General features: G+C 40.1%; 1 protein-coding gene across 7 annotated transcripts in view; it reads left to right on the forward strand.

Moving 5' to 3' along the window:
- The window catches only part of METTL24 (methyltransferase like 24), a 156565-nt gene that overhangs the window by 98705 nt on the left and 32323 nt on the right, over positions 1–25537 (forward strand). The gene's annotated exons all lie outside the window — the stretch shown is intronic.

Here is a 25537-nt window from a genome sequence, read left to right on the forward strand (position 1 = left end):
TTCTCAACCCTTGTCCTCCTTGCTCTCCTGCCCTAAATCAGTTTGTTTTTTAATGACTGCTTTTCACCATACCAAAAGTGTATATACTGAGTGATTGTGATCTTCTGACCGCTGACCCTCTAGGGAAGGTACACTGTGAAATCTCTGCATATGAGCCTGGTGTGGGCAACATTTTAGAAATGGGAGGTCTGGTTGCTGACACCATCTCTTCCATCTGGTGGGGCTGGTGGGGTCTAGTGACCCAGAAAGTCCAAGGGACTTCAGGAATGCCTTCCAATAAAAAATACCTCCTCAGTATTCTGCTAGTTAGATTCACTTGAGTTAATTAGCTAATCTTTTAAAAAGGCCTCTCTCTCTGTAAGACTGAGCCTATTCTTGTCCAAACATCAACTTCTTAAATCATATAATCTTATTTGTTTCTCAAGTAGGTGGCTCATAATTCTTGACTGAGGGAGTGGAAGTTGGCCCAGATGGAAAAGTAGGAAATTTTTGTTTCTGGTTTGGTGAATGTTCTGTAGCAAAGAGCTTTGTCCAGCCTGAGGGCATTTGAACGTGAATGCTGTGGGTGTGAAGTTAGAGGAGGTGAGAGAGGAAAGCAGGAGGAGGGCAGGAAAGAGAAATACTTAGGTATAGATTTCCTTCTTTGTCATTTCGATTGAGGCTGCAGACGTGCCCATCAGAAATTTCTTAGCATGCTTTCCTTGTGCAAGGCGGCCATATGTTGTTAATGCTTGTTATGTGCTAAGCACTCTGAAATATTTCGTATTCCATGCCACAGACAAAGAAAGCCTGGATTTTTGTTGTTGTAGTTTACTTTTGTTGGATACTATTGAACACTTTTTAGGTATTCACTAAACCCTTTTCGAGGCTTTCCTGTAAATCAGGAAATGAACCAGCAATGATGAGCAGCAATGATGAGGGTCCTTGCCCTTCATTGTCTCTATGGGGAGACAAACATTTGTGCAAAAATTATCTAGAAATGTGCTAAGAGCTAATGCAAGAGAAGCAGAAGAGAGAAGCATAGCTCCTTTTTGTTGGGGGGTCAGGGAGATATCAGCTCCAGGTACATGGAATACAGGGTTTCCCTGGTGGCTCAGCAATAAAGAATCTGCCTGCAATGCAGGTGCCACAAGAGACTCAGGTTTGATTCCTGGGTCAGGAAGATCCCTTGGAGGAGGGCATGGCAACCTACTCCAGTATTCTTGCCTGGAGAATCCCATGAATAGAGGAACCTGGCAGACTATAGCCCACAGGGTCACAAAGAGTCAGACACGACTGAAGCAACTTAGCACACACACATGCAGGGAGATCACAGAAGAGATAGCTGGCTCTTGGAAGTTGAATGGGGAGTTGTCAGAGGCAGGAGGGAGGGGAAATAATATTTGCAAGAATGGAGACTTGAGAAGGAGAATCGTGAATTGCAAAAAGGTAAAAAATTCAGCAGAGCTGGCACAAAAGGTGATCTGCGGAGAGAAGGAGGATGTGAGGCATAAAAAGGAAGTTAGGTCCAGGCTGTGAGGGACCTAGTGAGCCCTATAAAGAAGGCTGGATTTCATTTTATAGGTATAGGGAGCCAGCAGAGGCCCTGAAACAGGGGACTTAAATAATTAAGTTTTAAGTTAGGCAGATAATTCTGGAAACATTGTGGAAGGTGGACAGTTCAAGGCTGTGATCTCTTGAGAGCAACCATAATTAGAAATATTAGGCAAGCAAGTATTAAAAAGATTGATAAGAGCCAGTGCTGGTGAAGGTAACATCAGTCAGCCTTGGCATTTTAGCAATAGCTATCATATCTATCAGTCTCTACCAAAACTTAAAATGTGGGCAGGAATAAGGAACTTTTACTTTTTGTTTTATACATTTCTGTCCCAGCTGCATTTTTAACAACCATTCTAATAAAACAAAAATTTTTTTTAAAAAAGTCAAATCCCACTGCACTAAAATAAAGCCACAGCACAAAACATTTTGAAACTCTATTTAATAATTCATTTTAAAAGAAATATTCATTACTAAAACATTTTAAAGTTGCTCTGGGGCTTGCTATAAACAAATTTGAACTAGGTTTTTGTCTATGAAGAAAAGAGAAATAAGTCACATTACCCAGAAATAATGAAAGCTGGTTTTGCATTATCAACAATTTCTTATTTTCCTCCAGGGATCTGACTAATCCATATTATAGATAACTCAAAATAAATATTTGATATTTAGCTATGAAGTGTGTACTTATAACTGCTTTTGAATGTGAGTTTTAAAATTACCCCATAGATAACTGAGAACTGACTTCAAAAAATATATAAACTATATAGATTTTTTTTTACAATAAACTATGGTCTCTCTTTTCTTGATCCTTCCCTGTAATTTTTTTTTTCAATTTCAAAAGTATCTGGGTGACAACTTCTAGCATATAGATCAAGAAGCTCACAATTGATATGTTAATAGTTCATCATTCTCAATTTTTTAAAACAACAAATTAAGGATATATGCTCTTAACTAAAGACTTTAAGAAGCTGTTTTCATCATGAATTTATTAAACAGCCAGTCACTAAGGAACTCAACTGAATTTGGTGATGCACTTCAAAAGAACCAAGATGGTACTACTCTACCTCCCCTTATGAGAAATAAGACAATTAGACTACCTTTGTCTCCATTTAAGCATTTATGGAAAATACTGGTATGAGGATCACTAATAACTGAAGGAATTTGAACTTGCTAAGTAAAATGTTTTTGTAAGAGTTTTGGTTTTCCAGCAAGTTTACATGTTATTACTACATTATTCAGAGAAGTAGCCAGTAGGCTGTCATTCTGTTAACATGATTCAGATCTATCCTTGATGCCTGAAATATATCTGCCTGAAACCACCCACTCTCTGAAATATAGAGCATCCATTTTAGGGAAGTTGTTCATGATTACAGGTTAACAACAGACTGGCCGCCAAGCTCTGCAAGTGGTGTACACACGTTAGGTAAATGGCACCCTTTCTTTTGTTTCTATTGAAAAAATTCCATCTGGAAAGCTCCTCCAGCTCTGAAAACACTGCATTGCCTCATGGCTGAAAAAAGACAAATAAGAGGATAGAGAATCCTAGGAACTTCGTTTTTGAAAAGTATAAAAACAGCCACCACTGAAATCAGGCAAGATGATGAAGTCCCTTGTTGACAGCCCATAAAACTTTGATGATTACTTCCACTCTGTCTGTGCTGGGTCAACACACAGGCTTAAAAAAATCTATTATATGTATTGATCTCTTTGATTCAGTTGGAAGTGTATAGATTTGGATGATTTTCAAAGATGATCATCTATCAAATGTCCCACATGTCTATTGATAGCAAACAAAGTATTAAAGGCATCTTTTCACTTTAACTACTGGACAGCCATTCTACTGTTTTTCTTGTTGTGTGACTGAGAAATAAGAAAAGATTTTAGGGCTGTTAGAAAGGAGAAATCTCAAGTAGAAGTCCTCTACAAGGCACATGGCAGTTGGAGGATTAAGCTGAGTCTCCTCTCTCTCCTCCTTCTCCTTCACATCCTCTTCTTTTGCCTCCTCCTTGTCAAATAAGTGAGGCTCTCACACACTTTTATCTTGATAAAAGTTTAAACGACTCCTCCACTCCTCTGTATGTGCTGTGTCTCTTCCTTTCTTTTGAATTTGCAATCTTTCCTGCTTGTGTAATTCAGAGATTGCCTGATGTAATCAGTAGACATTATAAAACATGAAAAAATACAGATTTCTTACTAAACTCATATTAGCATGAAAAGATAATGACAATTCTTTTTTTTTCAGTAAGGTCAGCTCTCATCACATAACTCTGTGGAGGGTCAACTGAATGGGTGCATCTTCACTTCTATGGCGCAAAAAGTCTCAAGACAGCCCAGTGAATTATGCCTAAGAAAAGTCTGGGCTATTTACAGATGTCTCTAGAATGTTCCAGTCAAACTGTTGAAATGACCTTTGCCTGAAAAAAAGGGGCTCCATACATGAGGATTAAGCAGATGGTCTTTTATTTTTTTTTTTCCCTAACTTCTAATTATTTTATTTCCAATGAAAGGCACAGGTGTCAAAGTCTTAAGGACTGTGGGCCTTTATTTAGTGCTCTAAATCTTGTTTTTATCTTTTTTTTTTAAATTTTTTATTCCTGTATTTCTCATGTGTTCCCCATCCTGAACCCTCCTCCCTCCTCCCTCCCCATACCATCCCTCTGGGTCGTCCCAGTGCACCAGCCCCAAGCATCCAGCATCGTGCATTGAACCTGGACTGGCATCTCGTTTCATACATGACATTTCACATGTTTCAATGCCATTCTCCCAAATCTTCCCACCCTCTCCCTCTCCCACAGAGTCCATAAGCCTGTTCTATACATCAGTGTCTCTTTTGCTGTCTCGTATACAGGGTTATCGTTACCATCTTTCTAAATTCCATATATATGCGTTAGTATACTGTATTGGTGTTTTTCCTTCTGGCTTACTTCACTCTGTATAATAGGCTCCAGTTTCATCCACCTCATTAGGACTGATTCAAATGTATTCTTTTTAATGGCTGAGTAATACTCCATTGTGTATATGTACCATAGCTTTCTTATCCATTCATCTGCCGACGGACATCTAGGTTGCTTCCATGTCCTGGCTATTACAAACAGTGCTGTGATGAACATTGGGGTACACGTGTCTCTTTCCCTTCTGGTTTCCTCAGTGTGTATGCCCAGCAGTGGGATTGCTGGATCATAAGGCAGTTCTATTTCCAGTTTTTTAAGGAATCTCCACACTGTTCTCCATAGTGGCTGCACCAGTCCGCATTCCCACCAACAGTGTAAGAGGGTTCCCTTTTCTCCACACCCTCTCCAGCATTTATTATTTGTAGACTTTTGGATCACAGCCATTCTGACTGGTGTGAAATGGTATCTCATAGTGGTTTTGATTTTCATTTCTCTGATAATGAGTGATGTTGAGCATCTTTTCATGTGTTTGTTAGCCATCTGTATGTCTTCTTTGGAGAAATGTCTATTTAGATCTTTGGCCCATTTTTTGATTGGGTCATTTATTTTTCTGGAGTTGAGCTGTAGGAGTTGCTTGTATATTTTTGAGATTAGTTGTTTGTCGGTTGCTTCATTTGCTATTATTTTCTCCCATTCTGAAGGCTGTCTTTTCACCTTGCTAATAGTTTCCTTTGATGTGCAGAAGCTTTTAAGTTTAATTAGGTCCCATTTGTTTATTTTTGCTTTTATTTCCAATATTCTGGGAGGTGGGTCATGGAGGATCCTGCTGTGATGTATGTCAGAGAGTGTTTTGCCTATGTTCTCCTCTAGGAGTTTTATAGTTTCTGGTCTTACGTTGAGATCTTTAATCCATTTTGAGTTTATTTTTGTATATGATGTTAGAAAGTGTTCTAGTTTCATTCTTTTACAAGTGGTTGACCAGAAAGGAACTAGAAAAGGAAGAAATGAAGAACCCTAGGGTTAGTAGAAGGAAAGAAATCTTAAAAATTAGAGCAGAAATAAATGCAAAAGAAACAAAAGAGACCATAGCAAAAATCAACAAAGCCAAAAGCTGGTTCTTTGAAAGGATAAATAAAATTGACAAACCATTAGCCAGACTCATCAAGAAACAAAGGGAGAAAAATCAAATCAATAAAATTAGAAACGAAAATGGAGAGATCACAACAGACAACACAGAAATACAAAGGATCATAAGAGACTATTATCAACAATTATATGCCAATAAAATGGACAACGAGGAAGAAATAGACAAATTCTTAGAAAAGTACAACTTTCCAAAACTCGACCAGGAAGAAATAGAAAACCTTAACAGACCCATCACAAGCACGGAAATTGAAACTGTAATCAAAAATCTTCCAGCAAGCAGATGGTCTTTTAAAGCAAAACAAAAACAAAAACTCCCCATTAGAAACAAATTTCAGAATTATATATACTGTTTGATCTCAATTCTTTTCTCAGAAATATAACCAAAAAGTGTATAGTTAATTCCACCTCAGACTGGGTTTTTGAACAATTTTTTCTTCTTTATATCTTTCTGTACTTCCCCAATTTTTAACAATTGAATGTCTTATTTTTATAAACACAAACAAACAGCATCCCAAATTATTGTCCTCTAGACAATGGAGAGGCTTGAGGTAGATGGAATATCATATATTTGTTTCTTGGCATATTAGGGTTCAAATTTTTTTTTTTTTGGACAATTTAACATGTGACATGGTATTGGCTGTAGACCTGGCCCTTTTGATCAGACCTGAACCTGAAATTAAGAATTAAAGGGAATTCACAACCCTTCTTTGGTGTGGAGGGGAAGAATTAATGGAAGGAAATCCCTCTTCAGCAGGAGCAGCAGTCTAGTGGCTGTTGTTTCAGTCTCCACAAATGCAAATGGTGGTTTTCTTCTTATTATGTATTTATATTAATTTGTATAGAACATTATAAAACATGAAGTGGCAAAGAAAATGCCCTAGCCCTAAGTTATGCCTTTTGGTCTTGCAAAAGTTATGAAATGAATATAATGACACTGTTACTATTCTAGAAAAATACATGGAACAAAGGGATGAGGGCACTAGTTCTAGTGATAAAATAAGCTGAAACTGCTAAAATGTGGGTGCTTTGGCTAAAGGCAGGCCTAATTGCTGTCTTTGGTGGCTCAGACAGTAAAGAATCCACCTACACTGTAGGAGACTTGAGTTTGATCCCTGGGTTGGGAAGATCCCCTGGAGAAGGAAATAGCTACCCACTCCAGTATTCTTTCCTGGAGATTTCCATGGACAGAGGAGCCTGGTGGGCTATAGTTCATGGGGTTGCAAAGAGTCAGACATGACTGAGCAACTAACACTTTCACTTCACCCCCAAGAATGGCAGCAGGGGGACCATGCACATGCTGGGAGCTCAACAAAGACGTATTAGATTAATAAGCACTCCATATGTGGTTTCCTCCTATCTGTCATTTTTGCAAGTTCAGTTCAGTTCAGTCGCTCAGTCGTGTCTGACTCTTTGTGACCCCATGGACTGCAGCATGCCAGGCTTCCTTGTCCTTCACCAACTCCCAGAGCTTGCTCAAACTCAAGTCCATCAAGTCTGTGATGCCATCCGACCATCTCATCCTCTGTCATCCCCTTCTCCTCCTGCCTTCATTCTTTCTCAGCATCAGGGTCTTTTCCATTGAGTCAGTTCTTCCATTCAGGTGTCCAAAGGATTGGAACTTCACTTCAGCATCAGTCCTTCGAATGAATATTCAGGACTGATTTCCTTTAGGATTGAATGGTTAGATCTCCTTGCAGTCCAAGGGACTCTCAAGAGTCTTCTCCAACACCATAGTTCAAAAGCATCAATTCTTTCAAAAGCTCAGCTTTCTTTATGGTCCAATTCTCACATCCATACATGACTACTGGAAGAACCATAGCCTTGACTAGACGGATGTTAGCAGAGTAATGTCTCTGCTTTTTAATAAGCTATCTAGGTTGGTCATAGCTTTTCTTCCAAGGAGCAAGCATCTTTTAATTTCATGGCTGGAGTCACCATCTGCAGTGATTTTGGAGCCCAAGAAAATAAAGTCTGTCACTGTTTCCATTGTTTCCCCATCTATTTGCCATGAAGTGATGGGACCAGATGCCATGATCTTAGTTTTCTGAATGTTGAATTTTAAGCCAACGTTTTCACTCTCCTCTTTCACTTTCTTCAAGAGGCTCTTTAGTTCTTTGCTTTCTGCCATAAGGGTGGTGTCATCTGGATATCTGTGGTTATTGATATTTCTCCCAGCAATCTTGATTCCAGCTTGTGCTTCATCCGGTCTGGCATTTTGCATGATGTACTCTGCAGATAAGCTAAACAAACAGAGTGACAATATGGAGCCTTGATGTACTGCTTTCCCTGTTTAGAACCAATCTGTTGTTCCATGTCTAGTCCTAACTATTGCTTCTTGACCTGAATACAGATTTCTCAGGAGGCAGGTAAGGTGGTCTGGTATTCCCATCCCTTTAACAATTTTCCAGTTTGTTGTGATCGACAAGTCAAGGGTTTTGGCATAGTCAATGAAGTTGAAGTAGATGTTTTTCTGGAATTTTCTTGCTTTTTCTATGAACCAGTGAACGTTGGCAATTTGATCTCTGGTTCCTCTACCTTTTCTAAATCCAGCTTGTACATCTGGAAGTTCTCTGTTCAAGTACTGTTGAAGCCTGGCTTGGAGAATTTTGAGCATTACTTTGCTAGCATGTGAGATGAATGCAGCTGTGCAGTAGTTTGAACATTCTCTGGGATTGGGATGAAAACTGACCTTTTCCAGTCCTGTGGCCACTGCTGAGTTTTCCAAATTTGCTAGCATATTGAGTGCAGCACTTCCAGAGCATCATCTCTTAGGATTTGAAATAGCTCGGCTGGAATGGCATCACCTCCACTAGCTTTGTTCATAGTGATGCTTCCTAAGGCCTACTTGACTTCCCATTGCAGGATGTCTGGCTCTAGGTGAGTGATCACACCATCGTTGTTATCTGGGTCATTAAGATATTTTTTGTATAGTTCTTCTGTGTGTTCTTGCCACCTCTTCTTAATATCTTAAGCTTCTGTTAGGTCCATACCATTTCTGTCCTTTATTGAGCCCATCTTTGCATGAAATGTTCCCTTGGTGTTTCTAATTTTCTTGAAGAGATCTCTAGTCTTTCCCATTCTGTTGTTTTCCTCTATTTCTTTGCACTGATCACTGAGGAAAGCCTTCTTATCTCTCCTTGCTATTTTTTGGAACTCTGAATTCAAATGGGTATATCTTTCCTTTTCTCCTTTGCCTTAAGCTTCTCTTCTTTTCTCAGCTATTTGTAAGACCTCCTCAGACAACCATTTAGTCTTTTTGCATTTCTTTTTCTTGGGGATGATCTTGATCACTGCCTCATGTACAGTGTCATGAACCTCCATCCATAGCTCTTCAGACACTCTGTCTATCAGATCTAATCCCTTGAATCTGTTTGTCACTTCCACTGTATAATCATAAGGGATTTGATTTAGGTCATACCTGAATGTTCTAGTGGTTTTCCCTACTTTCTTCAGTTTAAGCCTGAATTTGGCAATAAGGAGTTCATGATCTGAGCCACAGTCAGCTCCTGGTCTTGTTTTTGCTGACTGTATAGAGTTTCTCCATCTTTGGCTGCCAAGAATATAATCAATCTGATTTTGGTATTGATCATCTAAAGATGTCCATGTGTAGAGTCATCTCTTGTGTGGTTGGAAGAGGGTGTTTGCTATGACCAGTGACTCTATATGACTCTATAACAGAGTGTCTTGGGAAAACTCTGTTAGCCCTTGCCTTGCTTCATTTTGTACTCCAAGGCCAAATTTGCCTGTTACTCCAGGTCTTTTTGCAAAGGGAAGTGTAAATCTCTCTCCACAGTATCATATTTAGTGCTTGGTTTCCTTAATATTGTGAGGGTATAAGAATATGGTGTTACGAAAGCCTTTTTTTGATGAGAGACCCAGTTAGATTCCTGATTCCACCACTTACTAGCTATGTGCCTTGGGTTTAACTTCTCTGAGTCTTGGAACTCAAATTTCTATGGAAACTGCTTGGATTTGGTTTTAGCTTTACCCCTTACAAATTGTGTGGCCTACCTACATCTCAGTTTTCCCATCTGTAACGTGAAGATAATCAAATGCTTATTTCATTTGTGTTGGGGATGAGTTGGGGGCATTGCATGAAAAGTGCTTAGCATGCTGCTTGGGTGGACACATAGTTAGTATTTAATTAAAGTTGGCTATTACTTTTTTTGTTACCAATAGATATAAGATAGAAATCTGTGTTTTGAGGGATGGCACATCTAAGGCAAATGTTACGGGCTTTTAAATAATATCCAGTGAGAACCAATGAATGGTTATTTCTACATTGTTGTCTTAACATTTTCCCTAAGATGAAGCTTCAGATGCAATCTGTATCTGAATATCTAGCAGATTTCTTTGGGTATTTTAGGGGTAATTTCCATATGTGATGGTCGGCACTGATATTTCTATGTATAAAGTTTTTTTCTCCCCTCATTGTAATTGCTACATAAATTTAGCAGGAAATTAAAAACTGATACTGCTTGAATTTTTTTCTTATAAGTTTTTAAAAAACCTTTTCATTTTTTCCTTTATTTTCTGGCTTTTAGCTATACATGTATTTATAGTTTGTTATCACTTAATCCTCTCTTTTCACTTGAGTTGAAAACTGTACATATATCTTGATTATAAGGAGAAGTGATTTTTACCTAATTCTGTATTTGCAATTTCATATTCTTTTTTTAAAGATGGTCTTCAAATAAAACAAGCTTCAAGCTTCACAAAACCTGATATACCCTAATTATGTTACACTTGTTTTGCAGATGAAAGACTTGACACATTCAACTTGAAACTGCCTAAAGTGAATGTTATTATGGGAACATTATAAGACTAAAGATACTTTATTTTCTTGTTCCACTTGTTGTTCAGTCACTCAGTCATGTCTGACTCTTTGTAAACTCATGGACTGCAGCACGCGAGGTTTCCCTGTCCTTCACCATCTCCTGAAGTTTGTTCAAACTCCTGTCCATTGAGTCGGTGATGCCATCCAACTGTCTCATCCTCTGTTGTTCCCTTCTCCTGCCTTCAGTCTTTCCCAGCATCAGGGTCTTTTTCAATGAGTCAGTTCTTCGTATCAGGTGGCCAAAATATTGGAGCTTCAGCTTCAGTATCAGTCCTTCCAATGAATATTCAGGACTGATTTCCTTTAGGATGGACTGGTTTTATCTCCTTGCAGTCCAAGAGACTCTCAAGAGTCTTCTCCAACATCACAGTTCAAAAGCATCAAATCTTTATCTTCTTGTTCTACTTCAGGCCTGACTAAATTTTGCTTTCCTTCTTCAAGGAAAAACATCTGTTCTTTCAGTAAAAACATACAGATGTGTAGGATTCATTGAATGGTCAAAATAAGTCAGTATCTGGCTTCTTATGCATATACTACACTTTCAAATGTATAGAATAGATAAAGAAGAGTACTAACTTCATTAACATGATTCCTCAAGCCTAGATTTTTTAAGGCTAAAGGAACTGATCAGGTGTGATTTTTGCAGATCTGTTTTGTTAATGCATTGTAAATTTCTGGGTTGAGAGAGGAAGGGAGAGTGCAGTGTAGTGGTCATGAGAATTCTGAAAGGAGAGGAATTGCCATGGTTTTGGAGTATAGGAGGAGGAAATAAGAAGGAAATAGGTAGGGGATCTACAGGAAGAGTGGCAATTCCAGAATTAGAAAATTGCTTACTAACTCAGTAAGTGATGAATAAGTTAACTTCTAACAGGCATGGGTTGCTGGGCTGTTTCACTGCCACTAAGTACTTCTTCACAGAAGACTTCATCTCTAAGTAAAATTTCCACAGGGGCAACAACAGCTAAGAATACCATAATAGGTTGAATATATTTAAAATTAGGTTAATTTACATGTGAAAAAAATTATATTGGTTTAAACAGTAGGAAAATTGTCTTCCTCTCTCATAAGAGAATTCTAGAGGTAGGTAGTACAAGTCTTGTATAGAGACTCCATAGTCCTCAGGTATCGAAACTTCATCCAGTTCTTCTTTCTTCTTAGGGTGTAATCCTTCTCCTCATGGTCCAGTATTGCTGCTGCAGCTCCAGCCATCACATACTCCAGGCAAAGGGACAGAGGAAACACTAAGTACAGCCTTTTCCTTAAAGGGAACTTACTGGAACTCCCACATGACACTTTCACTTTTATCTCTTTGGTCAGATTTTAGACACACAGCCAAAAGAGAGATGAAGAAATATAGTCTTTTATCTGGGCAGCAATGTGATCAACTGGAAATGACGGTTTTGTTATTGAGAAAGAAGAATGAATAGTTATGTGGGCAAGTGATATCTCTGCCATGCTATAGTTCCCTTTAAATTAAACAATAGTATATGTTGCTATTTTTCTATACTAAGAGGAAAGCATTTTATGGGATATGAATTTGTATTAATGTTCTTAGTGGTGAGCTGGTATTGATCAGAAGCAAATTTAGAAAACGCCAGATTGTGCTATTCCGGGTACTTCTGGTGCAGAGTGATTCTTGGCAGAGAGAGATCTTGAGAGAAGAAAGGAATCATGCTTTGTTCTCAAATATTGTAGCAGTCATTAAGTAAAACACTTCACTAGTCCTTAAGTCTCAAGGAAAATGAAGCTTAGAGTTGTAGACTTGTCTCAAAGCTGTATTAATGTTTGATGAATGTTAATGGGGATGTGTGTGTGTGTGTATGTATATTGTATAGGTGTATCTAAGACTCAGAGCAGAGAGTGATGTTTGAGATGTAGAATATCTGCCACTGATGAATTAATTTGTGATCTTGGACAAATCACTAGGCTTCAGTTTTCCTTGTCTAGAAAATGAGAAAGTTGGACCAAATGTTCACATATAGCTACTAGCTCTAATCTTCCAGAACCTGGATCCTCGGAGGTCCCTTTAACTGTTTGTCCATTCACCTATTCATCCACCTCTCTATGTATTCATTTTTTCAGCCATCCACCTATCATCTATTTTTGATAATGCCTGGTAGTGAACTAGAAGCTAAGGGTTCAAAAATAAATAAGTTCCCTGGTGGTCCAGTGACTAAGACTCTGTGCTCCCAGTACAGGAGACCTGGGTTTGAGCTCTAGTCAGGGAACTAGATCGCATATGCTACAACTAAGAGTTTGCATGCCACAGCTAAAGATCCTACAAGTTGCAACAAAGATCTAAATGCCGCAACTAAGACCCAGTACAGCCAAATAAATAAATAAGTATTTTAAAAATATACAAACTAAAGATTATAAAAAATAAGTTAATGGCTTCATGCAGCTTAGTGTTCAGTCTAGGGCATAAGAATTCTACCTATTTTGCCCATTGTCAGATGGAAATGTAGTTGAAACTATTTTCAATTTCACCTGCCAATGTGCTGTATAGAGATGATTCTTAACTATCATGTTTGAAATATCTCTGTATATTTCCTGTACAAACCTTTAATTCTATCCCTGAGTTATCTCCCCAAACATAACTGCTACGGTGCAGACAAGGCACATTTTAATGTTAGATTAAACATGATAATGTTAACTGAGGGGAGGGGTGTGAAGGGATTATGGACTACATTAAGAATTGGTAAAATTAATAGCTAACACCAAAGGAGCACATACTCTGTGTTAGGTGCTGTGCATGGTGAGTTATGTACATTTCTCCTTTAATCTCAAGAAAGCCCTGTAGTAGAAAGCCTGTTGTTTTCCTCTGATCCATGGGATAAGGCAACTGGCCTCAGAGGCAAGGTCCCAGGAACTTCAATTTTCATAGAAAAGTGCTCATGGGCATAAACACACATTTTTTTGTACACAGTTTCAAGGAGTTACAAGCCTCACCAACACCTTGATGATATGTTTAGGAATCCCTGAGCTAACTGTATGCTAATTAGGGAAACAACTGGTGTTGGGGAAACAACTGGTGTTGGGAAAACAACATATACCTTCTCAGGCCAAAGATTACCAGCGTGTAGATACTTTCTGCATGTGCTTATGAGGTCAGTTCAGTTCAGCTGCTCAGTCGTGTCCGACTCTTCACGACCCCATGGACTGCAGCACGCCAGGCCTCCCTGACCATCACCAACACCATTACTCAAACTCATGTCCATCGAGTCGGTGATGCCATCCAACCGTCTCATCCTCTGTTGTCCCCTTCACCTCCTGCCTTCAGTCTTTCCCAGCATCAGGGTCTTTTCCAATGAGTCACCTCTTCACAACAGGTATCCAAAGAATTGGAGCTTCAGCTTCAGCATCAGTCCTTCCAATGAATATTCAGGACTGATTTCCTTTAGGATTGACTGGTTGGATCTTCTTGCAGTCCAACAGATCTTCAAGAGTCTTCTCCAATGCCACAGTTCAAAAGCATCAGTTCTTTGGTGCTCAGCTTTCTTTATAGTCCAACTCTCACATCCATACATGACTACTGGAAAACCCATAGCTTTGACTAGATGGACCTTTGTTGGCAAAGTAATGTCTCTGGTTTTTAATATGATATCTAGATTTGTCATAGCTTTTCTTCCAAGGAGCAAGCATCTTTTAATTTCATGGCTGCAGTCACCATCTGCCGTGATTTTGGAGCCCAGGAAAATAAAGTCTCTCACTGTTTCCATTGTTTCTTCATCTATTTGTCATGAAATGATGGGACCAGATGCCATGATCTTAGTTGTGCTGAGGGCAAGTCCTTTGAAAACCATAAAAACTCAACCAATGTCATCAGCTAAGTCCAGTGATTCTCAGTATTGTCTAATGGTTCTCAAAGTGTCATCCTTCAACCAGTGACATCACTATCAGCTGGGGTCCTGATGAAAATGCAAACACTCAGGCCCCACTCCAGATCCACTGAATCAGAACCTGTGCGTTCACACCTCCCCCCGCTCCCGCCCCAACCGCCGGCCTCAGCTGATTCATGTGATGCTCACTTGATGTATCTGATGCATGTGATACTCTGAACAGCACTATCCAATAGAACTTTTTATGATCTTGGAAATTCAAGCAGTTGCCTGGTGCTTTCCTTGTTGCTATCTGACTCTGTTCTGGGCCAGGTCCCTTTTTGCAACTTCAATCCCGCCTAAATTTGTTCTTGGTTCCTTTCTGTTGCATGTCACCAGTAGACCTCTGACTTTTTTTTTTTTATTGATGGATAATTGCTTTACAGAATTTTGTTGTTTTCTGTCAAACATCAACATGAATCCCCGCTGACTTCTTTATGTGTCACTGGCTCGCCCATTTCTGTCCCTGACCTACGTTTCTGCTGCTACATGTTATCCCAGTCCAGAAGTTTCTCGCCCAGCAGCTTCAGGTTAGCTCCTTTGGAATAGGCTAGATATTTGACAAAATAAGTCTTTGTTTGTAAATGTTTCCCTAAATTCCTTTAAAATTCATTTACAGAGTGTTGCTCCTTGTAGAGGTCACTTCTGTGAGCTGGTTACTACATAAAATTATTTTCTTTTATTATTAGTTCAGAATTGGTCCTACATTAGCTTAGAGTGACCCTTCATATTTCCTGTACTATGCAGGGCAAGTCTTATCTCCCATTTCTTAGTGGTAGCAGATATTCTGTAATGTTACATTTTTTCCAACGAATGGTGATAATGGGGCCTGATTTAGTGTGTTTAAATTCTAAGGCTCTTAAAGACGTTTTTAATCCTCTTGTTCATTTAAGATGGATTAATTTCTTCTGTTTTTTTTACAAAACATGATCCTCTTTCTAATGTGTTCATTCAGGTTTTAATTTTGTAGGTGCAGAGATATATCTTGCTTTAAGAAGATGCTATTTAAAAGCCTGAATGTGCCTTGCTTTAATCATTAAATAACTTTTCATAATTAAACTAAAAGAGGTTGTATTGATAAAATAATTTTAAAATTATGATTGAATATTGACCTAAACCACAGTGAGTATGGAGAATGAATATAGCATTTATTTTTAGGGTGGTAGGTAATTGCTGATAGATTAATATTAAAATATTAAAATTTGTGAATTTTAATTTTAATTTAAAATATTAAAATTTGTGAATAACTCAGTGAGTAGTTAAATCAGATCAGATCAGTCACTCAGTCGTGTCTGACTCTTTGTGACCCCATGAATCGCAGCACGCCAGGCCTCCCTGTCCATCACCAACTCCCAGAGTTCACTGAGACTCACATCCATCGAGTCAGTGATGCCATCCAGCCATCTCATCCTCTGGCGTCCCCTTCTCCTCCTGCCCCCAATCCCTCCCAGCATCAGAGTCTTTTCCAATGAGTCAACTCTTTGCATGAGGTGGCCAAAGTACTGGAGTTTCAGCTTTAGCACCATTCCTTCCAAAGAAATCCCAGGGCTGATCTCCTTCAGAATGGACTGGTTGGATCTCCTTCCAGTCCAAGGGACTCTCAAGAGTCTTCTCCAACACCACAGTTAAATAAATAATAATTTAAAAAATAGAGCCTAATTCCAAAACTCAATTTCCACACTCTTTTTCAGGAATCTGTCTTTTACAAACTGTGAGATATATCTGTAAATGCCATATACATAGTATATGATTCTGGCTTCAAAACCAGACTGCCCATGTTAAAAGCAAGCAGCTGTGTTTGTAGGTCAATTGTGGCACAAATGAAAGAAGTCCCTTGTTCTGTGTTAGTTGATTGATAAGCTGTGTGGTTAATATTGACATTTTATTGGTGTTATGTAGTTTTGGCTTTTAGCCAGAGATTTTGATTAATATAATGATTAATTAGGATGGCGATTATAAAGGATGGTAAGACACTTGCTCCTTGAAAGAAAAGCTATGACAAACCTAGACAGTGTCTTAAAAAGCAGAGACATCACTTTGCTGACAAAAGTCCGTATAGTCAAAGCTATGGTTTTTCCGGTAGTCATGTATGAATGTGAGAGTTGGACCATAAAGAAGGCTGAACACTGAAAAATTGATGCTTTCAAATTTTGGTGCTGGAGAAGACTCTTGAGAGTCCCTGGAGATCAAACCAGTCAGTCCTAAAGGAAATCAACCCTGATATTCATAGGAAGGACTGCTACTGAAGCTGAAGCTCTAATACTTTGGCCACATGATGTAAAGAGCTGACTCATTGGAAAAGACTCTGATGCTGGGAAAGATTGAGGGCAGGAGGAGAAGCGGGTGACAGAGGATGAGGTTAGTTGGGTGGTTTGGTGACATCGTTGACTTAATGAACATGAGTCTGAGCAAACTCTGGAAGATAGTGAAGGACAGGGAAGCCTGGAATGCTGCAGTCCATGGGGTCACAGAGTCAGACATGACTGAACGACTGAACAACAATAAATAACCAGTTTGAAGCTTTAACGCACATTTTATGGGTGGAAAAGAGAATCTATCTCCTTTTAAAGGTTTAATATGGAACAATAGGGAGCTTCCCAGGTGGCACTAGTGGGAAAGAACCATGCAGGAGACCCAGGTTCAATCTTTGGGTTGGGAAGAACCCCTGGAGGAGGGCAACCCACTCGAGTATTCTTGCCTAGAGAATCCCCATGGACAGAGGAGCCTGGTGGGCTACAGTCCATAGGGTTGCAAAGAGTCGGACACGACTGAAGTGACTTAGCATGCACACACGCAGCACAATAGATAAAGCGTTTTCATTAAAATGTTTTAAATAAATTTTATATAAAGACAGTTTAACATATACTTAGTTAAAATTGATTTGCTTGTTTTTCTCTTCTTTAAATGGCATGCAGTTTTTTGTCTACTCTAGTGAATCACCGGGACATAAAAACATAGGTTTGTTTAGGAATGCTCCAGAGTATCATGTGGCTTTAGGGTAATATAAACAAGCCAGTGATGGCCTAACTAATAACAGTGGAGGGGATTTTTGTGGTGTGTCTGTCTGCACAGATTCCCAGTCTTAGCACAATCTGGTTTGTCCTCAGTTTCTCGAGAGCAGTGACAGGAAGGGGCTACTGGTTAGTAAAATTATTAAGAGTGTAAACTGTGTCTATGTTTTGAACCTGCCAGTTCTCTTCTGGAAGTATTCATATTCTAGGGAAAGAATTGAACAGGCTTAAATATTTAGCTGCAAGTTTATTGAACACCTCAGTTGACAACATCATCCAATTGGAAAGAACCTAAATGACCATTAGAAGGGGGATTTGATTAAGTAAATTAAACCAATATCAGATCAGATCAGATCAGTTGCTCGGTCGTGTCCGACTCTTTGCGACCCCATGAATCGCAGCACGCCAGGCCTCCCTGTCCATCACCAACTCCCGGAGTTCACTGAGACTCATGTCCATCGAGTCAGTGATGCCATCCAGCCATCTCATCCTCTGTCATCCCCTTCTCCTCCTGCCGCCAATCCCTCCCAGCATCAGAGTCTTTTCCAATGAGTCAACTCTTTGCATGAGGTGGCCAAAGTACTGGAGTTTCAGCTTTAGCATCATTCCTTCCAAAAAAATCCCAGGGCTGATCTCCTTCAGAATGGACTGGCTGGATCTCCTTGCAGTCCAAGGGACTCTCAAGAGTCTTCTCCAACACCACAGTTCAAAAGCATCAATTCTTTGGCCCTCAGCCTTCTTCACAGTCCAACTCTCACATCCATACATGACCACAGGAAAAAGTTGTTAAAAACACAAGTTATAGACGGAGGCTTCCAAAAAAATTTTTTTTCTTAACAGGAAATCTCTTTATCAAGCACAAATTTGCAAAGGATTCTAAGCATATAAAAGAGAGAAAAGGGGAGCTGCTCCTGTTGAACCAAGGTGGAGGGTCTGTTCCTCCCCCGCATCTGCCTCAGTACTGCAGGGGCCTCACTCACCTGCATCACATTCTTATGAAAGCTCCCAGGGACACTGTTTGAGAGAACATTTTAGTTGAAAATGTGTTGGCCTGAAAAAATATTCATGGTCTGTTACATTAAAAAGCAAATTTAAAACAGTATAATTCTAATTTTATAAACAGCATGTGTATCTGAATTATTCCCATGTAGGCTGTAAACTGTGTGTTTTGTGTGTGTGTGTGTGTGTGCGTGTGTGTTGAAGGCAAAGAAAAATGTCTTGCAAGAAATATACCAGGTGTTTTTAAACTCTAGATCACAGGTATTTTAATTCCTTTTCTTTTTGCTTATCTTTAGCTTTAATTTTTATATAATGACTTTGTACCTTTTTTAAGGTTTATTTAGTTTTGGTTGTGCTGGTCTTCACTGATGTGCTCAGGCTTTCTCCAGTTGCACTGAGTGGGGGCTACTCTTCCTTGTGGTGCACTGGCTTCTCACTGCAGTGGCTTCTCTTGTGGAGCACAGGCTCCAGGCGCACGGGCGTCAGGAGATGCAGCTTGAGGGCTCTAGAGCGCAGGTTCAGTAGTTGTGCTGCATGGGCTTTAGTTGCTCCAGGGCATGTGGGATCTTCTGGTGAAAACGTGAAAGTCTTAGTTGCTCAGTAGTGTCCAACTGTTTGCAACCCCATGGACTGTATCTCACTCACCAGGCTCCTCTGTCCATGAAGTTCTCCAGGCAAGAATACTGGAGTGGATGGCCATTCCCTTCTCCAAGGGATCTTCCCAGACCAGGGATCAAACCCGCGTCCCCTGCATTGGCAAGTGGATTCCTATCCACTGTACCACTAGGGAAGTCCCGTACTGTTGTAGTTGTTGTTGTTTTATAAGAAAATATTTTTGGTTAAATATACATTAAAATCTAGAAGTCACAGCTTTGGAATATATAGTATTTGACACTATGCAATTAACTTTTAACATTTCAAAAGAAGGTTTGCATAAATGGCACTTGGTCTCTGTTCTAGTTATCTCCTGCTACATTATGAGTCACCCGCAAAACTTAAGTTTTTTAAAACAACAGTAATTGATCATTGATCTCTCCCAGTTTCTGGGGGTCAGTGTTTGGGGAGGGCTTTTTTGGGTGGTTCTGGCTCAGGGTCTCTTGTCAGGTTGCAGTTGGATGGTGGTTGGAGCAACTGGGGTCGGTCAGGCATCACTCTCTGCAAATTGATTCAGAGTTTCTTTTGTGTGGTCTCTCTGCAAGGGCTAGTTTGGGCTAGTTTGGACTCATAGCATGATGGCCTCAGGGCACTTGGACACTGCCTTGTGGCTGAAGTTTTTAAGAGAGAGAGTATCAGTGAACAAAGCCTGTGCTTGGGTATCATCACCTGGAGTCACTTCTACCATACTTTAGTAGTCACTGGTCATGAGTCCATCAATATTCAAGGGCAGGATCACAGAACAGGATGCATAATTGTGGAGCTGAGTACAAAGTGAAAGTGTAGGGTCACTTGTTCAAAACATATTAAGAAATTCAAGTCAGCAAGAGTAGAGCATGAAACCAAATGTTGAGCCCTTCTAAGTGTGGGGCCTGGTGTGACTATGCAGGTTGCCCACCCCAAGAAGCCATCTTTGGGGAGGGAACATCAACTTCATCTGTTGGTGGGAGGAAGGTCAAGGCCATATTGTAGAAAAGCATGTGAGATGGGATTTAATGGTGAGACCATCTTTGCAAAATAAAATCTGCCACAGATTTTAATTGCCTTCAATTAATGTGAGGTGGCTCACATTTTTACCACCCAGCACTGGAGTTAGCAGTTAGTTATGGAGGAAGACAAACCTAGACAGTGTATTAAAAAGCAGAGACATCACTTTGCCAACAAAGGTCCATATAGTCAAAGCTATGGTTTTTCCAGTAGTCATGTATGGATGTGAGAGTTGGACCATAAAGGAGGCTGAACACTGAAGAACGGATACTTTCGAACTCTGGTGCTGAAGAAGACTCTTGACAGTCCCTTGGACTGTAAGGAGAATGAACCAGTCCATCCTAAAGGAAATCAGTCCTGAATATTCATTGGAAGGACTGATGCTGAAGCTGAAGCTCCAATACTTTGGCCACCTGATGTGAAGAACTGATTCATTGGAAAAGACCCTGATGCTGGGAAAGATTGAGGGCAGGAGGAGAAGGGGATGACAGAGGATGAAATGGTTGAATGGCATCACCGACTCAATAGACAAGTCTGAGCAAGCTCTGGGAGATGGTGAAGGTCAGGGAAGCCTCGCATGCTGTAGTCCATGGGGTCATAAAGGGTCAGACACGACTGAGTGATTGAACAACAACAATGGAGGAGGAGGAACTGCTGATCTTCTCCAGCAGCTGGCCTGCATCAGCAATAACAGGGATGGATTTTAAAACTCTTTCTGAAGAGATACTGGTTGCTTCTAGATAGTGTACAGCAAAAGTACCTGTTTTATATCTGTTATGGACTGAATTGTTTCCCCACCAAAATTCACCCTCAATATGACTGTGTTTGGTGACAGAGCCTTTAAGGAGGTAATTAAGGTTAGTTGAAGTTGTTAGAGTGGGCTGCTGTTCTTGTAAGAAGAGGAAGAGATAGCAGGAGTGCTCCTGATACAGAGGAGAGGACAATGCCCTCATTGTCCATGTGAGGACAGTGAGGAAGCAGCCATCAGCAAGCCACGGGGAGAGGCTTCCGGAGAAATCAAATCTGTTTACACTTTGATGCTGGACTTTCAGCCTTCAGAACTGTGAGAAGACAAATTTTTGATGTTAAGCCACTCAGTTCGTGGTATTTTGTTATAGTAGCCCTAGTAGACTGACATAATATCTAGGACTTATACATATACTTGTTCTTTTCAGAATTTTCTTTATTAGTCATCCTTAATTCATTGGATATCCCAGATTCTCTGTCAGCTTCCAAAGAAAGCCAGATCTAATAGAAAATGCCATGTTTTAATTAACCTGCCTTTTTTGGGGGGAGGAGGGGCCACACTGAGTGGCTTGGAGGATCCTAATTCCTGAATCAGGGATTGAACTCAGCCTTTGGCAGTGAAAGCATGGAGTCCTAACCATTGGATTGCCAGGGAATTCCCTAATGTCCTTTCCTTAATAATATTCTGATGACTAAATGCTTTATTATTCAGTTTTCCTGGAGTATTGCTTGTGTCCAGTTAAGGCTCATGTCTATGGTAATACTGTAGTTCACTCATGGATTTGTATATAAAATAATATTTTTTTCAAAGATTGAAGTCAAGTATATGCAGACATGGCCATGAACAACGACCATCTCACTCTTTCTATGTATGCCACTCCTCCTCTCAAAAGGGGCATCTGTTTCATCTCCCCTTGAATCTGAGCTAGCCTTGTGGTTTGCTTTGGCCAATAGAATGCAGCAGAAATGACGCTGGTGATTTCCAAACCCAGGCCTTTAAAGATGTTGCAGCTTCCACTTTTGCCCTCTCGCTAGTCTGCAGGCATGTAACAAAATCCGCCTACCCTGCTGGAGGGCCCTCTTGAAGGGGAAAAGACTCAGGTGGGGAGTGTAGGCATGAGGAAGCTGACTACTTGAAGGAGTTCTAGAGGAGGGAAAGGAATGAGTTAGGGAACAGGAAGGCATCAAAGACAAGCTGCACCTGCTAGGCCTCATTGTGTGGCTGAGAAAGACCCGGGGATTGAAGCATAGGGGTTTTATGATGGTGGTTTTAATTGGCTTTGGAGGCTTACTGATCTGCTTTAGGTTTGACACTTAGCAAGACTGGAACTTTCAGTGTTGGCTGGGGTAGGGACGGACAGGATAACACCCACAGTTCCCTCAGATAGCTGCTGGCGCTTAGATCTGTGGTACAAGACACTTTCCCTAGGCACTGGCCCCGGGAAATGGGCTCCTGAACACATACTACCTTGCCAAAGCTCTATAGCAGTAGCAATCCCCCCCACTCCCCCCCGCACAGCCACATACATATGCTGAGGTCGAAACTCCTAGCTCCTCAGAATGGGATCTTAACTGGAAATAGGGTCAGGGTCAAGACAGACGATAATTAGTTTAAGTGAAGTCATAATGGTGTAGGATGGGTCCCTAATCCAGTATGACTGGTGTCCTTATAAAGGGGAAATTTGGACTATAGAAACAGGAATAACATTGTGTAAGATGAAGACAGATCAGAGCCATGCAGAGGCCAAGGAATGCCAAAGATTTCCAGCAAACCACCAGAAGCTATGAGAGGGACATGAAACAAAGCATCCTCTATAGCTCTCAGAGGAACCAACACTGTTGGCCACTTTGATTTTGGACGTCTAGTCTACAGAACTCTGAGACAGTAAATTTCTGTTGTTGAAGTCACACAATCTGTGGCACTTTGTTATAGCAGATCTAGCAAGCTAATAGTTGTGCCAATAAACTTTACCACCAACCCCCCTTTCCTCTCATCTTTGCAGTTCTGGGTGGATGAACACAGGATAAACTTGTACCCATGAAGAGGGAGCTGTCAGATAGCCTCACATCTTAATCCAGTTAAAATTAAAATTCTCATTTCCTCAAGAAATTCTATTAAAGGTGATTTATTATATATTTCAGGCACAAAGGAAAGGAGGTAACTTTGATGGGACCTCTGAAGTTATGCTAAGTAGGCTGCTTCATCTACTTTCTTTGAGAATATGTCTGGTTATTCCAGAGTTTACAGAGAGCTAACATTTAGTTGTTTTTTTCAAGAAACCTGATTTAACCTAACTGTATTAGGATTGGCACTTGATTATTCTGATATAATAATTTGCATGATTTTTAGTGCCATAATTGTTGAAAGCTGATATTAAAATGTTAAAAGTGGCATATCTTATTCAGAGATGTTTAGCACCTTATAATAACAATAATATTGGGTGCATTATGCAGTAATAATGGAAATTACACTTGCAAAATTGTTGTGGTAATAGAACATTCTAAAAGGCAAGAAATAGAAAAAGCACCCTGGAAGAGAAGACCATGTTTTATTCATGGCTTTTTGGCTATCTGCGCTCCGAGGCTGGAAGATAGGAAAGAGCTGTGGCCTCCTCAGTACTGTGTTCTCCCTGGGCTGCATGGTCGAGATCAACTTATATCATTCTGATGCTGCTGCTAAGTCACTTCAGTCATGTCCGACTCTGTGTGACCCCATAGACAGCAGCTCACCAGGCTCCCCTGTCCCTGGGATTCTCCAGGCAAGAATACTGGAGTGGGTTGCCATTTCCTTCTCCAATGCATGAAAAGTGAAAAGTGAAAGTGAAGTCGCTCAGTCGTGTCTGACTCTTAGCGAACCCATGGACTGCAGCCCACCAGGCTCCTCCGTCCATGGGATTTTCCAGGAGAGTACTGGAGTGGGGTGCCATTGCCTTCTCCAATCATTCTGATAGAAATGGAGAATTCTATCACTGGATTAAGAAGAGGGTGGGGAGTGTGGTCACATTTGAAATACTTTTTGTAAATGAAAATTGAATTTCTAAAGAAAGCATGCATTTACTATGACTTAACCTAATTATTTTTTCCCAGTTGCTTATAACTTTTGATTAATAGCTTATTTAAAAAATATGTTTGGAAAGAATATGTTAGGTATGTTGGTGGCTTATTTAAAAAATATGTTTGGAAAGAATATGTTAGGCATATTCCCCTATAATTCATCAGTATAGTTTTTAGGTCAATTTTAGGCTGATTAACTTTATCCTGCCCCTTTAATACTTTAATTTTTATAGATCACATTCAATATATTCAAACTCAGAGAAAGTCATGGTGAGAAATGAATCTATAAAGAAACCTAAGAAATTCTTCACTGTGTGAATTGACACAACAAATATTGGCTTTGAGTTTTGGATATTTTCTGTATAAATTAGAAAATTTTGTGAAGTTTTGATTTAATGTTTCTTTCAGCAGCTTACTTATCCTAATTCAGGAATATTCTGCTTAAAACTTCAAAGATTAAACAAAGCCAAGGGATGCACCAGGGCAGCAGAAATGACAAAAGAATGAATTAGCTCTGTTGTATCCAAGTCATGAGAATTATTCCAGCCTTGTGTATGTTCACATGGAACCTTTTCTAAAAGGTCAGTTCCTTTTAGAAAAGAAGATTGTTTTTGTCTTTTTTTAAACTTTTTCTCTTTGATTTTAGAACCATTGAATTTAAGAAAAAAAGCTGGTTTATGGATATCTAGGCAACCCACTCCAGTGTTCTTGCCTGGAGAATCCCAGGGACAGGGGAGCCTGGTGGGTTGCTGTCTATGGGGTCACACAGAGTCGGACACGACTGAAGCGACTTAGCAGCAGCGCAGCAGCAGCCTTTTCCAAGGCCTCTTGATAGTCTTGGGGTTGTTACCGTCACTGTTTCCCTGGTGGACCAGGAGGTACTGTTCAAGGCAAGAGAGTGAAAGCCTTTCCTGACGGGTCTCAGGATGCAGGGCAAAGATCATTTTCTTAGAGCAATTGTATCTAAACTCCATGTTAACTTCTCCAGTCAACTCTGAAATCACATAAGGAATTTTACCACTGGCAGCCTCATGTCTCAGCTGCAAATGAGAAACTTGTTAAATAGACATGCCCTGAGAGAAAGGAGAGGCTGGGGTAGGATTGGTCTTGGTTCTTGTCTATTCTTCTGAAAAGTCACTTTCAAGGCAGAACTTTGGTAACTTCAGTTGGCAGCTTCCTGAAGAGCTGTTTGGGGTTTTGTTGTCACCTCTTGGAACTATAGGCTTTGTTCTGTTGCAGTGATTCCTTCCATCTTAATTATTCCGGTTTGTGTCTGAATGTGCCAGCCTTCTTCTGTGTGATCAAATTATCCCCTTTACTCCCCCTTCCCCCATTTCTTGGCAGCAGGAAAGTCCTTTTTACCAAATCCTTGCCTACCTAGAGGGCTGTTTTGCTGAGATAATGTATTTGGGAAAGTGATTCTTTAAGCTGGAAAATGCTCTGCTGTCCAATGTAAAACGGTGATGCTGGTAACAATACTTGGACTCAGAGACCCTTATTCCCTCACCAATAGCACCTTATTTTCCAAACCAAAAGCCTTTTAGGAACTCTGATTTACCATTTTTCCTTTTGTGGTTTATGGGAATTCAATATCATGTCATGATTAAGAACATGGGCCATGTAAACAGACTCAATTCATGTTTCACCACTGTCTCTTCAATTGTGTGACCAAGGATGGGTTACTCTCTGAGCCTGATTTCCTCAGCTTTAAATAGGGATGCACCCTTGCAGAATTGTTGAGAGGAGTAAATGAATATTGCAAGGTGAAGCACTTAGCATAGTGCCAGGATATAG

Source organism: Bos taurus, chromosome 9 (genome assembly GCF_002263795.3).
Source record: "Bos taurus isolate L1 Dominette 01449 registration number 42190680 breed Hereford chromosome 9, ARS-UCD2.0, whole genome shotgun sequence".
In the NCBI taxonomy this organism is placed as follows: Eukaryota; Metazoa; Chordata; class Mammalia; order Artiodactyla; family Bovidae; genus Bos; species Bos taurus.